The 24,500-nt window shown below is 32.5% G+C and overlaps 1 protein-coding gene across 3 annotated transcripts in view; it reads right to left on the bottom strand.

Annotated features, from left to right (window-relative positions):
• Positions 1-20,766, bottom strand: part of LOC110462472 (kelch-like protein 26) — a 71,329-nt gene extending 50,563 nt beyond the window's left edge. For 2 of the 3 annotated variants that reach the window (XM_021516426.1, XM_021516428.1), the window contains exons 1-2: positions 20,575-20,766; positions 13,622-17,292 (exon numbers count right to left, since the gene is read on the bottom strand). The gene's annotated coding sequence lies outside the window, so the exon portion shown is untranslated. The remainder of the gene's footprint in view (positions 1-13,621; positions 17,293-20,574) is intronic. The other variant, XM_021516427.1, reaches the window with a different exon arrangement.
• Between the last annotated feature and the right edge of the window lie 3,734 nt (positions 20,767-24,500).

Genomic DNA, 24,500 nt, shown 5'->3' with positions numbered 1-24,500 from the left:
TCACTATAAAGGTTTCAGTAAGATTTATAGAAGGCGAGGGCACTATAAATGGATCAGTAAGATTTAAAGAAGGCGAGGTCACAAAAAATGGATCAGTAAGATTTATGGAGGGCGAGGTCTCTATGAAGGTATCATATATATAGAGAGAGAGCGCAAGACTACAGCTTAAGGATAAGTAAGGGCGAGGCCGCTATATATGTGGATATTTAAGATTTACCGAGAGCATTGCCGCTATATAAGGATCAGCTAAATTCATAGGGGCGAAGTCACTATATAATTTGAAGTGGATGAATTCGACATATAGGGATTTGTAATATGAGGTCACTAAACAGATATCAGTAAGAATGGATCAGTAAGATCTATAGAAGGCGAAGCCACTATAAAGGTATCAGTAAGGTTTATAGAGGGCAAAGTCACTATTAAGGCATCAGTCATATGTACAGAGGGTGAAGTTACTATACAGGTATCAGTAAGGTTTATAGAGGGAGGAGTAACAGAAGAGGTATCAGTACGATTTATAGAGGGCGGATTTACTATAAAGGTATCAGTAAGATCTATAGAGGGCGGATTTACTATAAAGGTATCAGTAAGATTTATAGAGGGCAGATTTACTATAAATATATCAGTAAGATTTATAGAGAACGGGGTCCCTATTGTGATCAAATAGATTTATAGGCATGAAGCCTCTATATAGGGTTCAGTGATATTAGCACGGGCTTGAACACTGTATATTGATAAATAATATTCATTAAGATGAGGCCGCTATATTGTGCTCGCTTTATCGAATCAGTTACAAACACGTATGTAGTTTCGGTCATGGCGAAATTGGCGTCAAACATCAAGATTATTTTTCACTCTATGCGTTCATTCAATTGTGACGTCACAATTAGCTTCTAAAATTTCTATTGACCGAAGTAGAACCAAAGGATATCAATAGTACAGTTCGTCGCCTTTGAATGAACGTTATTCTTGTTCGGTTTCCAAAGAACACGATAAAGATTCTTATTGATGTACATTTGTATGTCCCTACTACAAAGTAACGAGAAGTAATCGACTTATTATTTTTTTAAGTCCTAGAACAACAACGTATTGTTTCTATAATCATATGTATTTTGAAATAGTATGTACTTAACTTGTTTACCTAGTATTTCTATTTGCATTTCAGCCAATGATAAGCGTTTATCTCTATTGTATACACAATTGCACAATAATGTTCAAATGGTGGCTAATACTAAGTTTGAGCGTTAATGTTTGCTTCATGCTGCCTCTAACAGTTTTTTGCAGACGTTGATATATTTTCCTGACTCTCACCAGGGAGTTTTTGTTTGTTTTATTCACCAAAATTCTTTAAAGCAATACATTCTTATGAATTTTTTTGGTAAGCTGCTTAAGTCAAGTAAAACTGCTTGAAGAATATCAAGAAATTACACTTTTGTCTGTTCTATATTCCACAGTTTTCAAAAACAACAGGAATGACGTAGTTTTATGTTGATATGTTGCAATGACACAGACGCGCATCAACAGATTTTAAGCGAGTTTGCTATATTTCAGGTAAAATCTCAAAATATGTTTTATACAACTGTAGTAAAAAAAGACCAAAAATGGTTTGTTTAATGTGAAAAAGAAAAATAATAACTACACGTATTACAACATTCACGAGCATTTGTTAAATCGTAACCATTGAATGTACTGTCGTTATGGAGGTAACTCGGTTATTGTTGGAATCCTAACTTTTGTAAACGAACTGTCTCTGCTGTTATCCTTAGCCAGAGTACTACATATATATGTATGTATCGAACCATGTCGAAAGCGGCAAATTCGCGCATTTGTTTATAAATATATCTGAAAAAGTTAAATTGTGGAAAGTCGCTCAAAATTTGAATTTATATAACGGTTTCTAAAACATTTAATAATATCGTCTTTCGTTGTCAGTGACAGCAAGATAGCGACTCAGTTATACAATCGGTTGCTCTTACCTATTACAACTAACTATTAGGATGGAGGTAAAGGATATGTAGGGAGAACTAAAAGCCAAAATAGCTAGTTGAGAAACTCAAAAGAAAACCATATGGTTGGAAATCATGTTTACAAAATATAACAAGGTGTGACGTCATATCTTGTTTACAAAATGTAAATTCTGTGGATGTATTCCTAGACATATCTTTTTATGAAGGAAGCATATGCCGGAAGAAATTTACATAGAATGGAAAAATAGTTCAGATAAGACGATCAGTTTTTCTAATACTATATGATAAAAGTGGTGATGTCTGACTCTTTAATGCTGATTATATATATGCTAGTTTAAACTGTATTTATTTCTGGAAATATTCAATACATTATATTTTCAATATATAATCAACAACGATTCGGAAACAAGTACTAAGTACTTATACAATGTCCTGTTCGTTTCGTTATATATGTTCATAGCATAACTATTAAAATCATATACAGAATCCTTCACTCCCTCTGTGTCTCGGATTGAATTTAGGAAATAGTGCTTACAAAACCAGGATACTGAACATAAAACTCATAACTGTATTTATGGATGTTAAAGTTTATTGGTTTAAATAACTTAAATATAATAAGTAAAAAACACCATTGTAGACCATATTGCAAAAGTCACCGCGTCAGATTTGTTCTCAATTTAAACCTAATAACAAACATCAAGCGCCACAGCAGTATTTATATCAAAATAATTGGTTCCCTTTTGAAAACTTTTTTATTCAAAAATATTTGTAAAAAAAAAGCCCGACTGTCAAATAAAAATAGAGCTTGAATTTAATACGGAATATATTTCAAACGAATGTTATTTTATTAATATTTTTAGCAAGTTCATGTGAACGAAAAGTAAGATTATTTCAATAGAATTATCTATATTAATAGCTAATTTCACTTGCACTAGATGAACAAACTGATGGAAAATAGGACTTCAGCAAAACTGGTAACGGCAATTAGAAAGGTGGATTAACACAGAATGTCTTTTTATAATTTTTCAAATAAAAATCCTGATTAAGAAAAAAAAGACGAGATATCATGATTACTGGCGCTTTTTGACTTACAATGTATATTAGGAGATTGGGCTACTCTTGTACAGTTCTTTAATATTTTCTCTTTTCTACAGAATGTGATATTGAAAAATATAGATAAAATCAAGAAAAAGACGATATATGTAATAAATGTTATTAAAATAGTCTAACGTTAGTCACCATTAAAACACCAATGACGTGTTTATAAACAACAAACTACGACAAATAAGATACAAAAATATCGCTAAAATTAATTATCTTAGAAAATTATTGACATGTATGTATATATGCAGTGCTGTTTCGTTGGGACGTATTGATGCAATACACATCATCATCATTAAACGTAATAATAATATGATACACATTACGTATCCTTATTCATGACATACTAATCATACCTTTAATGCATTTTGACTCGTTGAACGATTTTATGGCTGAATATCTTTCTTTATATAACATTTATTGTCATTACTGACACATGCATGACTGAACTATTACCTTTAATAACAATAATTTGAAATTATCATCCTGGATTCTAATGGAGGAGGATTGCGTTTGTTCTAATTGGATTTAATGTCACCACAACAGCTATATTATATGAAAACAGATATTTAAGGAGATTCCCACGAAAGGGATGTTTAGGTAGGTGATAAATGCATATCAAAAGTGTTGCGATGGGGGCAGCAATTTAATGTTGGTCCTTTCAATGTCTATTAAGCAGAAGGCAAAGAAGCGCGTGTGATACATGTAACGTGTAGTGGGTTAAAGCAGGTCTATACTTCCTAAACACTCATGTGATTTATTTAGAGACGTTTTGGTAAAGTCATGTATCTTTGAAAGGAAAGATAATAAATATGGTATATGATAAAAATGTAAAGAGTTAATTAACTGTAAATAAGGACTAGATCAATCGGTTCGTAAACTCGGTTTCTGTAGTTGAAACACAAAAACTGAACTCTCGGTATAGTTGCTAATAAGCTCAACGCTGATCAGACTGGGAAACTGAGAGAGCATTTAAATGTGTCGTAGATTTTAATTTAATATGTAATACTGCAACCAGTCATACTGTCTATTTATTAGATAGTACTTTTGACTAATGAATTTCCCGTATTTGATTCTATATGAAGTGTTATTGCTAACGAGATTATGTTTGACGGTTGACGTCAAATATTCATCAAGGCTGTCGACAAAAGATTTCGTTATTTTTGTTTTGTTTTGATAAAAACGTAGCAAATATTCTTTTTATTACTCTAAAAAATATGTCATGCAAAACGTTCAGTCTCAGAATCTATTATTCACTTTGCATAAACAACTTCAATAAATATCTTATTTTGATCACTCTGATGTGAAGTTTATTCGGTACAGGTTATGCAATTAATCGTCATCCAAAACACTAAAATCAGACATTTAATTGTGTGCCTTTTTCTGCAATTGTGCATTTTTCTTTTGTTGTAAATTGGTCTGCATTCTTTTTGACTTACAGACCGTTAAATTTGAATGTAATCGAAATCTCCCTATACTGTATATCATATCATCCGACGTATAATATGGAATCAAATATTAGTGATAAGAATTATTGAGCTAATATATATGCATGATTTAAATTTGACAAGACGTGTTAATTGCAGCTAGCATGTGTGTTATTGAATGAGATGCAACACGGGAAAATAATGTATTCAAGTACAAATGATGGTGTAAAGATGTGATCTATGTGTATATATATATACCTTTCGTTTTTTATACAGTGAGTTTGTGTATTAAAACGTTCAAAAGAAATAGAAAATATTAACGCTTCAAAGATTATGTTTTATTTACAATGTAACGTACACGATGGTACGATGTATGAGCATGTTAAAACAATGATTCACATTTAAAGGACCCTAGAATTTCAACGAAAGACGATGATATGCATATCAATTAATATTTTATTACTGCTATGTATCCGATAATGTTGTTATTACAACAGTCAGGACTTTTTAATTATAGTATACTTCGAACAATAAAACATATTAAGAACTCCGTTTTAAAATTTAGCAAAACAATTGCGGTTTCATACAATTCTTATTAATCTAAATAGTTTTTTATGTGATAATTTATTTAGATTTATCCGAATATTTACATTTCTTGGTTTGTCAACCTGCTTAGATTCTGGTAGAAATTAATAAATCCAATTTCCTGTCATGAACTATCGCAATAATTGCTTTTAGAAGAATAGTTTCATTATATCATTTATTCTTTTATCAATTAAAGTATTAATCCTGATATTTTAATTGATGTAGCGCACATGTTATGTTTTGAATGTTTGTATATATTTAATTGGACCGGTTTGAGGGTTTAGTAATACAATAATAATAGATATCCAGAATTGTGTATCTATTCCATATTTTTTTGATAATGGCTTATATTTTGTTCATGTTGTAATACATTTTTAATATCAACATTTTTTTTTATTGATAACAGATTTAATAATGTCAACATGATTGAAACATATTATTTAAGTGTACATAAACCCTATCCAATTGTTGTTTGTGGACATATGGACATATTATGAAGTATTTCAAGTGTTTAAGTATTAAAGGATCCATGTACCACTGCCAAATGATGTAATGATGCATTGGAGACTTTTTTCCGTCATAGCTGTTGTTTTGAAAAATATTTTGTAAAAAAGGACATTCCTTGTAGCAATTTATGAAAACATAATACAGATTAAATAAACAAAATATGATCAAAAACAGTGTTCTGAGTGGAAACCTTCAGTATGGATAGACAAAGATTCCAATCCTGGTTTTCAGATTGAGATACTTTCACTCTTACTGACTGAGCTACTTCAATATCAATGGATATGTTCTGTCCAAACTGCGCTACATTTATATCCAAATGAAACTAAGGGTGAGGGTTTTGTGTAACGAACACATAAAGTGTAGTGGGTCAAGGATCCTTGCGATAGATCATGGCTGTCATAATAAGGATCATAATGGGTATTAAGACTTGTAAATATTGTGTTACTCGTAAACATCTGATACAGATCTAAGTGTTTGTGTACAATATTGGCCATAACATTTTCAAAATACGTAATTGAGTGATGACTTTTATGTCTTATTAGGTATACTTAATGTATGTGATGAAACAGACTTATATAAATTTCCCCCCATCATGATGACATGATGACATGATACAATATTGTGTGAACCTCTTCGCATTAATAACAGTTTTATTAAGGACAGTACTAACAGCAAAAAAACTTATACAGAAACCATATATACGAAAGCTGAACATAAAAAGCTGAATTTGAAACAGCAACAAATGAGACACCAACAAAACGGCTATATATTTGCCTTCAAAACACCGGAGACAAAACAAGTGCAACAGTATTAAGTTTCCTACTTCACCAGCTGCACCCCTTAATGGCATTTTCTGCATCATATGTGGCTCCTTTAATGACGCTTACTGACCACAAGCGGCTCACCTAATGACGTTTACTAACCCCAAGTGACTTCCGTCATGATATTTCCTGACCAGAAGTGTCTCCCGTCATGACGTTTATTGACCACAATTGACATCCGTCATGTCGTTTACTGACCACAATGGGGTTCCGTCATGAGGTTTACTGACCACAAGAGGCCCCCGTCATGACGTTTACTGACCACAATTGGGTCCCGTCATGACGTTTACTGACCACAAGTGGCCCCCGTCATGACGTTTACTGACCGCAAATGGCTCCCGTCATGACGTTTACTAACCACAAGTGTCTCCTGTCATGACGTTTACTGACCACAATTGACATTCGTCATGATATTTCCTGACCATATGTGGTTCCCGTCATGATATTTCCTGACCACAAGTGTCTCCCGTCATGACGTTTATTGACCACAATTGACTTCCGTCATGACGTTTACTGACCACAATTGGGTCCCGTCATAACGTTTACTGACCACAAGTGTGTCCCCTAATGACGTTTATTGACCACAATTGACTTCCGTCATGACATTTCTTGACCACATGTGGTCCCCGTCATGACATTTCCTGACCACAAATGGCTCCCGTCATGACGTTTACTGACCACAAGTGTCTCCCCTAATGACGTTTATTGACCACAATTGACTTCCGTCATGACATTTCCTGACCATATGTGGTTCCCGTCATGACGTTTACTGACCACAAGTGGCTCCTCTAATGACGTTTATTGACCACAAGTGCCTCCCCTAATGACGTCAATTGACCATAATTGACTTCAGTCATGACATTTCCTGACCACAAGTGGCTCCCGTCATGACGTTTACTGACCATAAGTGGCTCCCCTAATGACGTTTATTGACCACAATTGACTTCCGTCATGACATTTCCTGACCACATGTGGTTCCCATCGTGACGTTTACTGACCACATGCGGTTTCCGTTATGACGTTTTTTGACCACAAGTGGCTTCCGCCATGGCGTTTCTTGACCACAAGTGGCTCCCCTAATGACGTTTATTGACCACAATTGACTTCAGTCATGACATTCCTGACCACATGTGGATCCCATCATGACGTTTCTGACCACATGTGTTTTTCGTAATGACGTTTTTTGACCACAAGTGGCTTCCGCCATGGCGTTTCCTGACCACAAGTGGCCCTTATCCGGACATTTCCTTGTCGACATATTTGTCTTTGATACGACCTATACTGTAATGTTAAATTGTTTATCATCAAAATACCGTTAAAATGATCTCAAATATGCATTTTGTGAAAATATCAATATCATCTATAACTATAACTCAAGGCAATGAGTGTGGCTGAAACTGTTCAAATGGAATCAGATACCAGGGTTTAGAGCCAAGTGGTGTATGATTGTTTCCTTTTCTGTTCCATAAAATGTACAATTGTATTGTCAACATTTTTAAATAGAACAAAGTTTAAACCAAGCGTGATTTGGTGAAGGTTCGAATTTTCAACACAATCATATTGCTACAAATACATGTGAAGATTAAGTCACTGGTGATACTGAATTAGGGAAATACCACCTATATTCCAATTAGAATAGAATATCTACTCGTTTATGATTACAATTATAAGACATATTTTGAACGCATTTCGATAGGTTAGCCTGCCTGCGTTACAGTGAAGATATTTTAATACTTTTGTCTGCATATTTGCAAATGTTTTGAAACATTTGTTTGTTTGTTTGATTTTGTTTAACGTCCTATTAACAGCTAAGGTCATTTAAGGACGGCCTCCCCTGTGTGCAAGATGCATGCGTGTTGTGTATGTGTGTGTATTTTGGGAGGCTGCGATATGTTCGTGTTTGTCTCCTTGTGATAGCGCGGAACTGTTTTGAAACACTATAGACGTGCATGTATTCTATTGATGAGTTTTTATAGAGGTAATGACTAAATGGTGCTGTATTTTTCTGAATTGACATACAACATTTCCATCTTCGTATTGTTTTCGGTTAAATTACGTTACAAGGCGGTTGACTCTAGAAGTCAGCTGTCAAAACCCTAGGTTTGGCGGTAATTTATCCTGGCACATGAAATATTTATTTTTTACATTTATAATATATTACAGCTAAATGTTGTGAATTTATCGTTACAAAAAGTTTGTTTATACACTTTGCCCGTGTTGCTGTTATTTACGCGTATTTGAGAACACATTCGACGTGCATTTTTATTCTTTTGCCCTTAAGAACCATTAATGAATCCTTAATGAACGAAACAGCCATATGGTGCGATAAATGTTTGACTTCCTGCATAGAACTACTTAATTTTGAAATGGTGCTTCTTACTTTGTATTTCTGTTGAATATGGCCAAACTCATCCGATATTGTTCTGTAGATAATCAGCCTGAAGGAAGTCTGAGTGGGACAAATATCAACTATCAAAAAAGTTACGAAAATGTTTCATGTACACTTAATAAGTAAGAAATAAACAGGAATCTGGTTTACTAATTTTTCATTGATAAACAAAATATATTCCATTTCGTATTTTTTTAACATGAGCAATATAGTTTTGGGTAAAGGCAATGTATATAATTTTGTCAGAGATAAAAAAAAAACCAATGAATATTATTCCGTCTTGTAAATATAGAGTGTGCCTTTAAGTCACAGGTAGGTATAATATAAATAATCTCGTCACTTGTAATCACTGGGTATCATTAAGTTACTGGATAACATAACATTACTAAATAGTTTGTGTTGTGTTTCATTACAATGCGATTTAATGATGAATGCAGCAATACAACTTTCAAAATCGATCTCTGTTAAGGTGTTTAGACGGAATTCTTAAATGTCTGAACGACTACTTTGTTTGTATGAAACAATTCCTAGTTTGATCGTTTGTTTGAGTGGTTTGTTTGTTTAGATGTAGATGTACACGTGATATATATGTCTAAATGGCAAATATATCTATGTAAGTGTATAATGTACCAGTTACTAGTTCGTTTGTTTAGATGTAGATGTCGTATGATTGATATATCTGAACGGCAAGTTGATGTAAAATGTATCTAAATGTATTATGTAACAACGATTAGCTTGTTTGGATGGTCATTTATTTAGATAAAGTAACGATTGGTTTGTTGTTTGAATTGCTGTTTGTTCGCAAGAACAAAAGATTAGATAATTGTTTGAATGTTTGTTAGATTAGTTGTTCCAATGATTACCTATTGTTTAAAGAGTTGTATGTTTAGATAAAGCAACGATAAGTGTGTTGTTAGAATATAAGCTATCTCGATTAGCTTGCTGTTTGAGAAAACAATATACATATCCATTAATAACGATGAAGAAGAAGTATCTTCGGTACATTCAGGGAACCACACATCTATACTGGTGATCATATAACGAATGGCTCCTAATGTTACTTGAAACACTGCATATAACGATATCTTGAAGTATAAGTATTTGAAGTCCGATTTTATGCTCTCACTAAACATGATCTTTTACAGTCATAATTTATATCAGAAATCTAGAGTTTATGTTTATTTTATATCGCCGGCTGGCATAGCTTTGATTGACTTTGCACATTGCAAACAATGGTGTCGTATGTGCCAGCGATCAAAATCAAATTTCAAATTCCCGGTTAGTATGCCCGGTTCTAGGAGGTCGCGCTGTTTTGAAACCTAGTAATAAGCTCCCAGATCAAATTATTAAAACAAATCATATCTAATGGAAGCAATGTATTTGAGTACATAACTGTGAATGTAAATGTAAATTCCAAGTAAATGGAAGTATCAACATTTCAGTGGTGTTACGTCAAGGCGGTGCATTAAGATTAATCGGGAATTTTCGGATGACAATGTATAATACCGGGTGTCAAAGCATGTTTTCAACTTTGATACGTTTGAACATCCCGGTATTGAATATGATTATATTTCAACGTTTCTTTAAATATGTCACAAATATAATACATATTTGCTCTATCTGTTATTTTATAATAATATACAGCATTTATATAGCGCCGTATATAATTTGTAAAATTACTCTAAGGCGCTTTACAACATATGGATAATAGTAATTTTCTTTGTGTGTCATTAATGGACCATTTGTTTTTATTTCTTATTATATGTATTTATGCATTAATGCATATTTAAGTTTAAAAAAACATCTACGCATGGTTTTTTTTAAACCCCATCCATTTACGTGAAAATTATTTGGTACTTATATTAATCTCGTTACGCTATAACATAAGAAAGATAGCACTGTGATTTTTTAATTACAAAGAATATCATTCATTGTATAATTTGTTTATTTTCTATAGATTTGTCTCCTTCTGAATCCAGTAAATAGTTCGAAACATCCTTATATTTTTATATGCTTTCATAGAAAAACAGCGTTTTCTTTATAACTGCTCCTAAATACGTATATTTTCCACTTATGTTGACTTCTTGCCATATTGTACACCGTACATATGTTTTTTAGTCATCTGGATCGAGTAGTCACATTATACGGGGACATATGTTACACTAAACGTCCTCCCTTAATCCAACAATGCTAGACACAATTCGTTTAATAGAACAGTTACGGATTATGATTGTCAGTCCACAGATTTTTATTGCCATATCAAAGATTCCTATTGATTGAAAACTTATTTTATTATTAAAGTAATAAATTCAGAACGATTTTTTTTTTCCTTTTTTCTTTTGGATTAATTTGTTTAATTTATAAGTACTCTTTCCATTAGAAGAAAGTGATAATATATGGATAAACCATTGAAACGTGTTTGATACATCAGCATTGATTTCTGAAACAAAACATAGTTCGATTGTTTCGGTAAACGAATTTCTGGGAACAATCTTCTTATTGCAGTACTTCTCTTTATTTAACTTATATACCCAGGTTTTGTTGCCTCAATATATTCTTATACTTACAATAGTTGTAATATGATTCAATGCAGTGTAAGAGCGAATATTTAAGTCACTGCAATCGCAAAATAGCAGATGAAAATATTTGAAAACTGATTCCGGAAATCAATTTCAAAACATTTTAAAACAGTATATTTATTATTGCACAACTATCCTCCATCCTAATTGTTAAATGGTTACAAATGATTTATTCTATTTCGATTTATTTTTTTATTATCATTTTATTTTCAAAGCTAAATTGTTTGCTTAGAAAAAGTTTAAAAACTAAAACATGATATTTCTTCAATATGCTGGGTCATTTCTTTTCGTTACTAATATGAACATGTTTTTAAAACTCCGTCCGACAATGCATAAACCGCTAATGTTCTACTGTTCGCAAAATATCTTTTTTAGTGGTATTGAAGTATTAGAGTAATTATGTTTGAAATATCGCATTTCAAAATGATAATATAAAGTACATAAAATGGTGATATTTCTAACTGAATCAATAAATCATCACATTTCCTTCAAATTGAATTGAGACTAAAATTGAATGGGTGCAGTTTAATAATTAACCTAAAATTAACCTACTGTTTTTAGAAATTACTTGATAGTCTAAAAGGCTTAGCTGTAAGTCCCATTACTACGCATTATTGTATAATTAATAGAAACGAATAATGCATTTTTAAAAATTTCATTGAAAAGATAATTAATCATAATTCGGTAAGTTTTATTGTTTTATTTATTAATCTATTGTTTTTTCCCACGTTATTTCTTTGTGAAAGATTGTTTGCATACAATGAAAGTGACATGACTAATTCATGTTGTTTGTGTTGTCCCGATGATGTCAGGTATTCATTTAATGTTCATCAACTTACAAACCTCTCTCCTACAAATTTAATAATAAAAATGTGAACACTTGCAAACATATTATTACCTGCCAAGTTATGAGTAGTTTAAGTGAAAGAAACAAATATGATATGTCCCCTGACATGAACTTATTCCTAACTGGTAAGGTGTGTACAACAGTAAACTAAACTGTTGTTCTCCATTTATTACATACAATGCCAATTAAAATAATGTTAAAAAAATGAATATTTCGTGTGCAAAATGTATAATAATTATGGAAAATTGATTACTTTTTAGCTTAAAAAATCATCACATTTCCTTCAAATTGAATTGAGACTAAAATTGAATGGGTGCAGTTTAATAATTTGTTTTAAACATGCTAGAAAAAATAACCAATAGGTGTTTTTGGAAAATTAACATATTAAGGTTACATGTAGTTTGGTCCTAACTTCGGGCTTACATTAGTATATGGCAGATAAGTGGTAAATTAAATATTTACAGTCCGTCATGATATGAGTTCGTCATTTTCAAAATATTTTTATATTCTATATATCATTTATTGGGAACAAATGCCAAGCATGCGGAACCTATTTCAAATACAAGTATTACATATTTTAGGTTCTCCATAATTTTTTTATTACTAACACTTTAAATATTTCTAATGATCCAAGCTTGAATTGTTTGTTTACTGATATTTTTTTAGAAGTTTTAAATCCATGTGTTTTATATATTTCTTATGTGGATTAATCGATGTTGATATAAACTGCGATTAATGGCGAAAACATATTTTAATACTTGTATATGTTTATGATTTGTTACAATAAATGTAGCTAAATTAATAAAATCATATATAATTGAGATTTACGATCAATAGGCAAACGGTATAATTACATACCCATTCGTGTAACTTTAAATCTAGAAGAAGAAGTGTTAAAAAAGTATTTTTTGTATATGATTCTTATTTTTTGTATGTATATAGGATTAAATTATTTCGTCAATAAGTTTATAGGATTACGGTAATGCAGTTTATATAATTTTGTAGAACCGGTGAATAATATCCTCTAAATTTTATGGGGAATATTTAACTATATTTTAAATGTCACATTATTTTCGTTAAGTTAAATCTCAAAAAGGGGGCTTTATATAAGCTTAAAGATATGTAGAGCTTTATAAAATAATTGATTGTAGACGTAATGAATTCAAACTGTGTAGTGTTTGTTCAAAAACACATGGCATTTATATTATTGAACCTTGCTATATCACGTGGACTGTATAATATGCCTTTGTTGAAACATCCTTTGGACGTACAAATTACCAGACCCCATGTGTAACCCCGCTAATTGACATGCATGCTATACGATACTATATATATATGTATGCTATTATATTACACTTTCGAGAGTTGATAGAGTAAACAGGGAATAAAAAGGTTTACCTTCACTCAATACAAACCTTCCTGGTGATCTTGCCGTCTTGATTCCACGTTGCTTATGGGATACGAATATCTGTAATTTGAATGAGCCTCGCCAACTGCGGTGGAATTCTGGGATATGCTTTTTACAATTGACGGAAACTTCCGACAATTACCGATACTGCTCCGTACTATGTGAACTTTCTCACGTTTCATTCATAACATTTTTTATCAGTAAAAACTCGTGCGTGTGGGAGTGCTGTGTTAAAAGGGGAGATAATCCTATTTGACCGATTTAAACGTTGTCTGGCGGTTGTAAATGATGAATTTCTGTGAGCCGTCAAAATAAAACGTTGTTTTTTTTAAATTTTCAAGTTGAATCATGCGGCACATAGAAATGTATACACGTTTACTCCCCATATTGAGTTTAATACTACGTAAATATTTAAACATCCAACAATGAACTACTATAGATACGCATTGTTTTGTCAAGGTCAGCCCAACGCCTTGAGATACAGGTAGTGTGAGGATTATTTAAAGTACAACAGTGTTTACGTGGCTGGAAATTCTCGGTAGAGATAAAGATAATACCAAGTTCAGTGAAAGGGGGGCTTTTATTTGGGGAACTTTTCCAGTTTTTCTTCTTTGATGTTTTCATGAAATCACGTAACAGTGTAAGATTGTGAATTTATTAAAATACAACTGAATTTATTTATTTAAAGTCAGCTCACTTGTTTTCAAATCTTTTCGTATTTTTTATATACAGGATTACTCTTTGTTAACGACGATACATATTCACTTCATCTTACAAGTTGCTATCATTTTTTCTGCATACATTTCACCTTCACTTTTTATGTTATCAAAGACGGTTTTTCTGTCTTCTGAATAAGTATTTTGTAAATTCAATATGTGTCCTAACAAAAGCATATTCCAAAATTATTCAAACCAATAATACTTGCACTAATAGCAGACAAAAAATATTAAAACATCTTCTCGCTCACAGTCTACACGTACGATTGACATAAACACTCAACCATGCTCAATTTTCATAAACAACCGAACACACACCATTTACACAGAGACAGGACAGTTATTACATCGACAATGAAACACATATTATTAATATATAACATCTAACACTTTACATTAACTATCATACACACACTAAGAACACAAACATTTTTACAGAAAAAACAAATAAACATATTTAACACAAACAAACAAACACTTTTTTCTCAAACAATTAAACAAACACATTTTACATAAATAATCAAGCCCACACTTAATGTACAGGAACAATGGATTTTGCACTATTCATAAAGAATCGATAACAATCATGCACACACTTCCCAAATAAACAAACAATCAAGCAGCTTACATGTTTACGTTATCAAATACAAAACATTTTCAATCAAATACTCGCATTTTACTCAAACAATTAAACACACACTATTTACTTAAATGCATGCATTCTGTTGTCAATTGAAGTAGCATTGTATCAAATGGTATCAAGTTCCAACAAATGCTAATGATCTAATCTAATCTTCGAAAGAATAAAATAGTTCCAACATCTTCGAAAGGATCAAATAGTTGATATTTATATATATATTTGTTTTATTTAATAGTTTAAGGTTTCGTCTGAGCAAATAAAACAACTAAAATTATATTTGTTTTCTTTATTGCTTATTTTTTTTTAAGATATTGAAATAGTATTATTCACACCCAGATTAATTTCAATTTCAATTTCAACGTACTTTATTGATAATCATTATCAATTGGATTGAACATCATGCTTAAAGCATCTATATCAAAGTTATCTCCATATTACAATTCATTTTTATTCAAATAATATCTGGTAATTGTTAGATTGTATTGAGTAATAGTTTATAATGTGATAATCTATATCTCTTAGTTCTGTATCAAACAGAACGCAACAAAGTATGTATGATGTAAACAAAAACTACGCACTGTAGTTAATGTTTATTCTCGAAGATTAAGAAATATTCACACTGTAAAGTGACTTCTTAAACTGTTGACTACAACACTTATCATGACTTGGTTATATTACCTCAGACTCCATTATCTATAAAGAAAATCTCTTCTTCGGTGACTTTGGTTTAGTTTTTTTATGTTTTACGTCCTATTTAACAGCTATGGTCATTTAAGGTCGTTCCAGGCTTTTGTTACACTAAATTTTGAACTAAGTTTTGTCAGGTAAATATGTTGAAGTTAAGTTGGTGTTTTTGTCTAAAAACAAATCATATGTACCTATAAAATATGAAAAACCGATAACTTTAGATGTGACCATCCTGTGTGTTTGCATAGCTTACCAATACTTACTATAGAGGGTAAACGACAGCACAGTCTGTTCAATATAGGCGGATTAAATGCGTACATAAATGATGCATATAACTATGTAACTGAATATTTATAACAATTTGTATCATAGAATTTGGGAAGACACGTGGCAGTTTAGTAGCGAAACAATTATTATATTTCATATGCAATTAATGTTAAATGGATACCAAGACCAGCAAGATCCCTATGATTTATGACATAATTAATGTCGTTTGCTTTTGCCTTTTTTCGACATAATAAGGGAGACTTGATCATGGCGTGGGATGTTTGTACACAATTTATTATTCATATCATTTTCACTGTGGAAATTAACACACACAGGACAAATATTATAATGGGTGAATATTTCATTCGGCGAAAGTGTCTGAGTATCCATTATTCAAAGCATTTTCACTATGGAAATTAACACATATTAACACAGGACAAATATTATAAAGGGTGAATATTTCATTCGGCGAAAGTGTCTGAGTATCCATTATTCAAACCATTTTCACTGTGGAAATTAACACACATTAACACAGGACAAATATTATAATGGGTGAATATTTCATTCGGCGAAAGTGTCTGAGTATCCTTGTATCCTTTTATTATCTATTGTCGGTTGCTTCTGTGAAGGTACGAATGTGTATGAAACATAAATATTGATGATAAAAACATCTAGAGTGTATATATAATTGATTCGTTGATGTGCAGGTAAAACTGTTAATACAATGTACAATACTATATAGCTCATGAACTACAAAACCTTACCTGATTTGTTTACAAAACATCCAGTAGAAAATTATTTAATATCCATTGGAATGATGTTGAAATATATCCATGAACAAAGACATTTGATTTATATTTCTTGTATTATTTAGCACAAATAGGAGGTAACAAAAGAGCAATGCTCTTTGAAAGTAGTTGGTAGGTTTGTGGTGATCATTTTGTATTCAAAATTTACATGTGACTTATATTACTTTATTTAAGCCATGACAAGAATGCATTCTCCTATATAATTGTTCATCACTTTAAAAGATATTGAAGAATCACTTTTCTGCGCATAAATATATTGGCACTCCCTGTGGTGAGGAAAATAATCTTCGCGCTCCTTCAATTCCAAACTAGATGTTTATCGGAAGATAAACCGATTTAATCAAACAACCCACTCATAAACTTTGAATCTGCGCTCAACGTAAATCCAGATTTTCTTCTGATAGTGTAAGATTTATTTTGCTGTTAAATCTAGGACACCTCCTTTCATGGATCATCTTTTATCGTCGCCAAAATATACTTGTTTGACTGTGTATGCAACCAGGTATCTCTCCAGTCTTCTTAATGCAGCAGAGGTCTGTTATCTGTAAGGTAAATAGGAAAGTAATGGTTTGATGTCAAAATTAAGGATAGCCGAGTGTGTGCGGTTTTATCGTCTGCCTGAGACTACTTAAATATTCATATCGTTTTATAGGCAGCTGGTCATTCTTTCTTATAATATTTGTTCATATCCGTACGATCTATGACGGACAAAAAGGCATATGCAATTTCATAACAGGAAATTGAAAAAAAGCAGAATAATAAGGTTTATGATTTAAAATATTCCAAACATATTAACAGCAAAAACCTTGTTGCCTATATTCTGGTTGAAATTTATTCTGTTGAAACCAAACCTGCGAACGTCATATATCATTTCATTGATTATTTACGAAACACAGGTAATTAATACTAACCACTACCTTATTTCAGCACTAAAAGCAGGGAAAACAAGTACAAATTGACATGAATAACAACACAAAAGAACATTTTATACAGAGTGTTATAACCAAAGGTCAGTAAACCATGGCGTCAACACACAAAGACCATACCCAGACAGGGTCAAAATATACCAGTGGTAATACACAGGGACAAAATATATCAGTGGTAATACACAGGGACAAAATATACCAGTGGTAACACACAGGAACAAAATATATCTATGGTAATACACCAGGACAAAATATACCAGTGGTAATACACAGGGACAAAATATATCAGTGGTAATACACAGGGACATAATATATCAGTAGTAATACACAGGGACATAATATACCTGTGGTAATACACAGGGACAAAATATACCAGTGGTAATACACAGGGACAAAATATACCAGTGGTAATACACAGGGACAAAATATACTAATGGTAATACACAGGAACATAATATACCAGTGGTAATACACCAGGACAAAATATACCAGTGGTAATACACCAGGATAAATTATACCAGTGGTAATACACAGGGACAAAATATACCAGTGGTAATACACCAGGCCAAAATATACCAGTGGGAATACACCAGGACAACATATACCAGTGGTAATAAACCAGGATAAATTATACCAGTGGTAACACACAGGGACAAAATATCCCAGTGGTAATACACCAGGCCAAAATATACCAGTGGGAATACACCAGGACAAATTATACCAGTGGTAACACACAGGGACAAAATATCCCAGTGGTAATACACAGGGACAAAATATACCAGTGGTTATACACAATTACATTATCTACATTTTCTTTCGTGGAGAAGAGCTTGTAAGTTGTTAGAACTTGTCTCTCTTTCATTTGTCTGTTTCGACAATAAAATATGTTTAAATCACATCTACAATATCGTCAATACAAAAAGGAAAATATGCCACAGGTATAAATAAAGGGGATGACTTCATGAACCCCCAAAAAATCCATAAAGTACATTCATGAATTACCAGTTACAGTAGCCCCGTAGAGAGTCTTAATGTTTGTAATGTTGTATCATGTAATGTAGATATAATAGCTAACATATCATGTATAGAGGGTGAAAACCTTTTTTAAACATTAACTCTTGGTATTTTTAAATAAAAACCAATGGTTACTATTAAATTTATACATTTTGGAGTGCAGAACGGGGTCAGATGTGAAGGTTATTTACTTAAGTATTGATATAAAAGCTTAACATTCCTCTTAACATTTTTGTATTAAATGTTTGCTTTAGTTTTCTTACTGTTTTTTTTTTTCTTTTGTTGATACACATGAGAACAAAATTTCAGGAGAGGTTATATGCGAATTTATTCAGTTCAAAGATGTATTAGATGCATACACTATTACGCTACAACAAAATAAGAAACCCATTACTCCGATATATCAATACTATCTTAACATGCAATATCGTCTTCAGATAATGTTACAGTAGCCCCGTAGAGAGTCTTAATGGTTGTAATGTTGTTTCATGCTATGTAGATATAATAGCTAACATATCATGTATAGAGGGTGAAAATCTTTTTTAAAAAATAACTCTTGGTATTTTTAAATAAAATATCCCGAATCTGCTCCTGTAATCAATGTTGCACTGTGTTAATATCTTTAGTTACGTATAACGGTCTGATCAGGACCTATCTCAAAGCTTGTTATGTAATATGCCGAACGCTGTTGATATGCTAGCCAAGTGTTGGACCACACAGCGGCCCCGGAACATTTCCCCTGTGTACTCGTACACTGTTAATTTTCTGACTAGCTTACTTATATTACTGTCACTGCCACAATCGATGTTTCCCTTTCCTCGTCAAGCTTTCACATATCCACTTCACATGTATACATTTTAAAAGTTCAAAATTCAAATTTATGTCTGTCAAAAATATTGATCAACAAAAAAGTGCAGTCTGAAAATTCCAAAAATATAGTTAAGTTGACAGATCTTTCAATACTTTCTCCCACGAGGCCAAGCCTTTAATTTAGCCCCCCCTTTTACGTAATTAAGATGCACAATGTAATGTTTTTATTACACAAACCTTGTGATGTTACTTATTTGCCCTTAAGTGCATGTTTAATCTGTTCACAGTGCATAGCAAGGCTACTTTTATTGTGCAGACAGGAGGTCGCTCTCCTCAGCACAACCTTGATAAACATCGTCTGCTACTTTCACCAAGGCAGACTCGAAATTTAACTCCATTCAAATAATGAATTTTATAGTTGTGTTATGTCACAAGTGCTAACATTGCCACAGAATTATCGGAGTTATATTATGTTATGCTTTTTTTGAGATAATAAAAATTGTATTGTTGTATTCAGATTTGGTACATGTATGTGTGTATAGCTACACAATAAAGCTCATACGATATAATGTTTTCGTATATGGCAGCGGCGTCTACATAAATATGGCAGCGGCGTCTACATAAGTATGAATAGTAGTTGCTTATTTATATTATTAGCTTGTTGCTGATAAATTTCTTTAGAAAAATAAATCATTGATACTTAAATATCATTTTACCATTGCACTCAGTACTTTTTTTGTCTTTCAGAAAAAAATGATCGAAATGTCTTGACCACTACTTTATATACATAACCAATGTGCAAAGGGTTACTTGAAAATACAATTGTTTTGTTTGTATGATTATTGTTCTAAATAATTCACCTATTCCAAAATCACATAAACACAATAAACGTGATATGATTACGTTTGCATTTAAAGTTTACTTTGTAGAAATACCTTTTTATTATTTTATCTTTACAACCCTTACAGCTGGTAATCGACACACTTTATATGTAAATAAACTCATAGCTAAATGGTGATATAACAAATTGATATGACAAACACTTGAAAGTAATTACAAAAAACAATAACTTACCTGATAAGGTAAATACGGTGTCTACTAGCTGTCGCGGTAGGTGTAAGGCTACGTCAATTATCAACATAGAAATGTATCGCCCTACATCAACGACAGGAACGACACATGAAAACGACAAGAATCTACGCAGTTTGTAGTATTTACGTCATCCTTACACTGGATTGGTAGATCTATTTTCCTTGACCTCTTTATTCCAGTGTTATCGAGGGAAAACTCAGCCATGTAAACATTTACAGTTTGCATTGGCAGCTTAACCTAATAATATAAAGTCATGAATTTGATTATTGCATTGTATTCAAACACATGTATATCGTCATATTGAATTGAAGAGGACATAGCCAATGCACTTTGACAACTTTGAGAAATAGTATACCTTATACAAAATTTTCAACCGATTGTTTTTTGAAGAATTATTTAGACATTTACATGTGTGACAACACTAACCGTCTGACTATGTTTAAGACTCGTTTAAAGTTGGAGAAGGAGTGACAACTTGTTTATATGGTTAAATTTAGGTTTCTAGGTCACGGAATGCAAGGTGACTAACGTATCAAGACTTAGTCTAAATTACGAGACTAAAATATATGGATGCAGTAACATGATTATGACATAGTTATGTGGTTTTATATATAAAGTATTTCAGTTATAGCTGACAGTGCAGACGAACTTATTTGTCAAGTTGTAAGACAGCAGTCTGCCTTTTAATAAGGAGAGTACAACTGTACTAATGTATGACACAGTCACGACAGCAATCTATGCAATATACCACTGAAATATAAGGTAAAATATCAACAAATAAAAACACATCCTGCAATACAATTTCAACGCCGTTTATGTTCAAGGCTGGTATGGAACTCACTGGGATTGAATGTAGTGCATAGCAAAAACCATAGAGAACGCAATAGTTTGAGCGACAGACTGTGTCAAATTTTAACAGCAGCCTGCTTTCATTTCCAGACATGACATAAAATACCTAGCCATGAAACAGAGCTTTGTAGAAATACGGTGTAATAGGGAAGTCTGAGGGAGCCCAGACTGTGTCGAGGAGGTACCAAACTGTATACACTTGCTGCCTCGACACGCAGTTATATTACATTCTGTGATGACAGCTTGACTTAACAAAATGTTTTGTTTTTTAATAAACGTTCATGTGATATTAACATGCGATCATTTTCATACCGTAACAATTAATGTAAACAACCCGCATCATCGACTGTAAATAAGTTGCGTGGCTTATATACTCATTATAAAAGATGCCTGAGCATACATGAATATGATAGCTGTAAAATCACATATTCCAGTCATACATAGATATCAGTCCCATCCAGTTGATAAACGGGCGCTGGAATGACATAAATATTATCATATTAAAAACTTGTGTAAGTCAAAGATATTTCACATGCTTTATCATAATTATGTGTATGAATGTTAGCAATTACACGTAAATACATTGTAAGTCGACTATGTAAATTAGGTAAACGATGCCTGATTTTTCTTTATATTTTATATTTTTTTCGTATTTCAATAAACCTGTATATAATCCACGGTTCTACTTTCATTGCAAATATTTGCGTCACATAAGAAAAGGTAAAGTTAATAGCATTTAGATGTGGAAGGAAACTTTGTTTTCATACTGTAACCAACCGGCATCATCGACTTTAAATAAGGGGCGTAGCTTATATAATAACTTATACCTGTTGTCTGGTGTATATATCATAGTTGTTAAATCACACATTCCAGCCATAGCTACATATCAGTTCATCCGTTTGATAAACGGTCTCTGGAATAGCATAATTTGTTATTTATTGAAAAAATAATTCACAATGTCAATGAGGAGCAACAAATCTTATTCATTCTAAGGGGATGAATTTACACTCGATGTTCCAGAGCGTTAAATATATACAAGTTTTGATGAACCAAATGTAAGCAAAACCACATCCACTACACGTTAGACATACAGTTGTCTTAAAATGTATACAGGTGTATATGTTGACATATCACGTACACATATTATACAAAAAAACAGGTGCACATGTACATGTAAACAACCCTTAACAGATACAGGTGTTTTTGAATACTGATATGCATGAAACATACCCATATATACACTTACACATATCAACTAGTAGTATGCACACAGTGGAATATTCATACATGTGTATATGTACAAAAGAAAAATGCACGTGTGAAATATGTCTATTTTACTCATACAGGTGTATTTATGTACGAGTGAAATATTCCTATTTTAATAATACGTATTTTCTTTTGTTACAAATACAGGTGTTTTGTAAACACCTATTTTGATAATTCAGATTTCATGTGTATATGTGAAATTCACTTATAACCTCTTCCATGTGATCGTGGGTACATGTGCCTGAAATAAGTTTTTATTTTCATTATATATCCCTAGCGATATTTATTTTGGCGGTTTAGTAGTTTTAGTTTTAATCCAAAAGTATTTCAGGCGTCATATCTTCATATATTGCCACAGAGCCGTCAATGTACTATTGTTCAATGAAATATTTCACGAAGTAGGAAACCTCTCAGTGCTGAATCACGAATGGATAGTGTCCCTTATCATGATTTCCAAAACATGCGAGTTGCTTCCCCTGTAGTTAGTTTACTGACCTAAATTCGGAACATAGTTAACATATTTGTCGATTTATGTTGAATTGCGCTACTGTGAGTGGATAAACCGTCTTTCTAAATCAAGTTAAGCGGTCATTTCAGTTAAACGTGAGCCTTTGCTTAATATCCTTTTTTGTAGAGTGATAGATATTTGTTTTTAATCGTCGATAATGATTCAACATGTAATTGATGTATGTAACAATACAACCGATGTATTAGAATGGTAATTGGGAGATCTTGCTTCTGTTGAGGCATTCAATCCAATCTGCTGATACAATCTAATTGGCTATTTTCTTGGATTTATTAAACATATTTTTATTTGCATCTAATATACAAAAAGGATTGCGCACAAGTTGTCCAACTTATGTAAAGCTATTTTCTTTGAATATACACGTACTCATGTCATCGACTGTATACGTGTGTACTCTGTAACCTTCATCAGGCAAATGACGAGTAAAACGATAACACTATGAATTGATTATTGAGTACACCAAAATCAATTATTAGTAAAATTAATGTACTATCTGGTTAGAATGTGTGATAGTACAAATGATCCACTTATCTTCATTCGAAACTGGTCCAATGCGGCGTGTGTCCAGGTTGTTATTTTCATCTGCTGCAGGTTGGTTTCCTTTTACGAACTGCTGTGACATTTCCCCTTCTCATTAACACTCCGGGCTTCCCCGCAGGCGGCCGGGGTTTGACCCCGAAGTCGTCGTACGCATGGATATTCAGGGAAAGTGTTTTTCACCGGCCCACAAAACTCCAAAAACCCAGGTGGAGTATACATTGGTCTGGGGTGGATGTTGCGGTAACTGTGCTGTGGCATTCAAGTGAGGTGGCACTATAAACGATGCTGTTGAAGGCATGGCCCCACTACAAACAGAACACATCACATCTCCAGCACACACGCAGGCATTCACACATAATGTTAACAGAATAATGTTATATCAAAAAATCAGTCTGGCTTCCTTCCCAATGACTCCACAGTTAACCAATTAATATATTTATATGATGAACCTTCAAAACAACTTGATCAAGGAAAAGAGACAAGGATAGTATTTTGTGACATCAGCAAAGCTTTTGACAGGGTTTGGCACAGTGAATTGATTTACAAATTGAAGAAATATGGAATTTGTGACGACGTTTTGAACTGAATCCATTGCTATCTTACTGATAGACAACAAAGGGTATTAATAGATGGCTACAAGTCAAATTTACAAACATTAAAAGCTGGTGTACCCCAAGGCTCGGTTCTCGGGCCTTATTTATTTTTAATATTTATTAATGACCTAGAA

This window comes from Mizuhopecten yessoensis, unplaced genomic scaffold, assembly GCF_002113885.1.
Source record: "Mizuhopecten yessoensis strain PY_sf001 unplaced genomic scaffold, ASM211388v2 scaffold10797, whole genome shotgun sequence".
Lineage (NCBI taxonomy): Eukaryota > Metazoa > Mollusca > Bivalvia > Pectinida > Pectinidae > Mizuhopecten > Mizuhopecten yessoensis.
The sequence above is the reverse complement of the archived record's forward strand: the minus strand, read 5'-3'. Positions and strand labels throughout refer to the sequence as shown.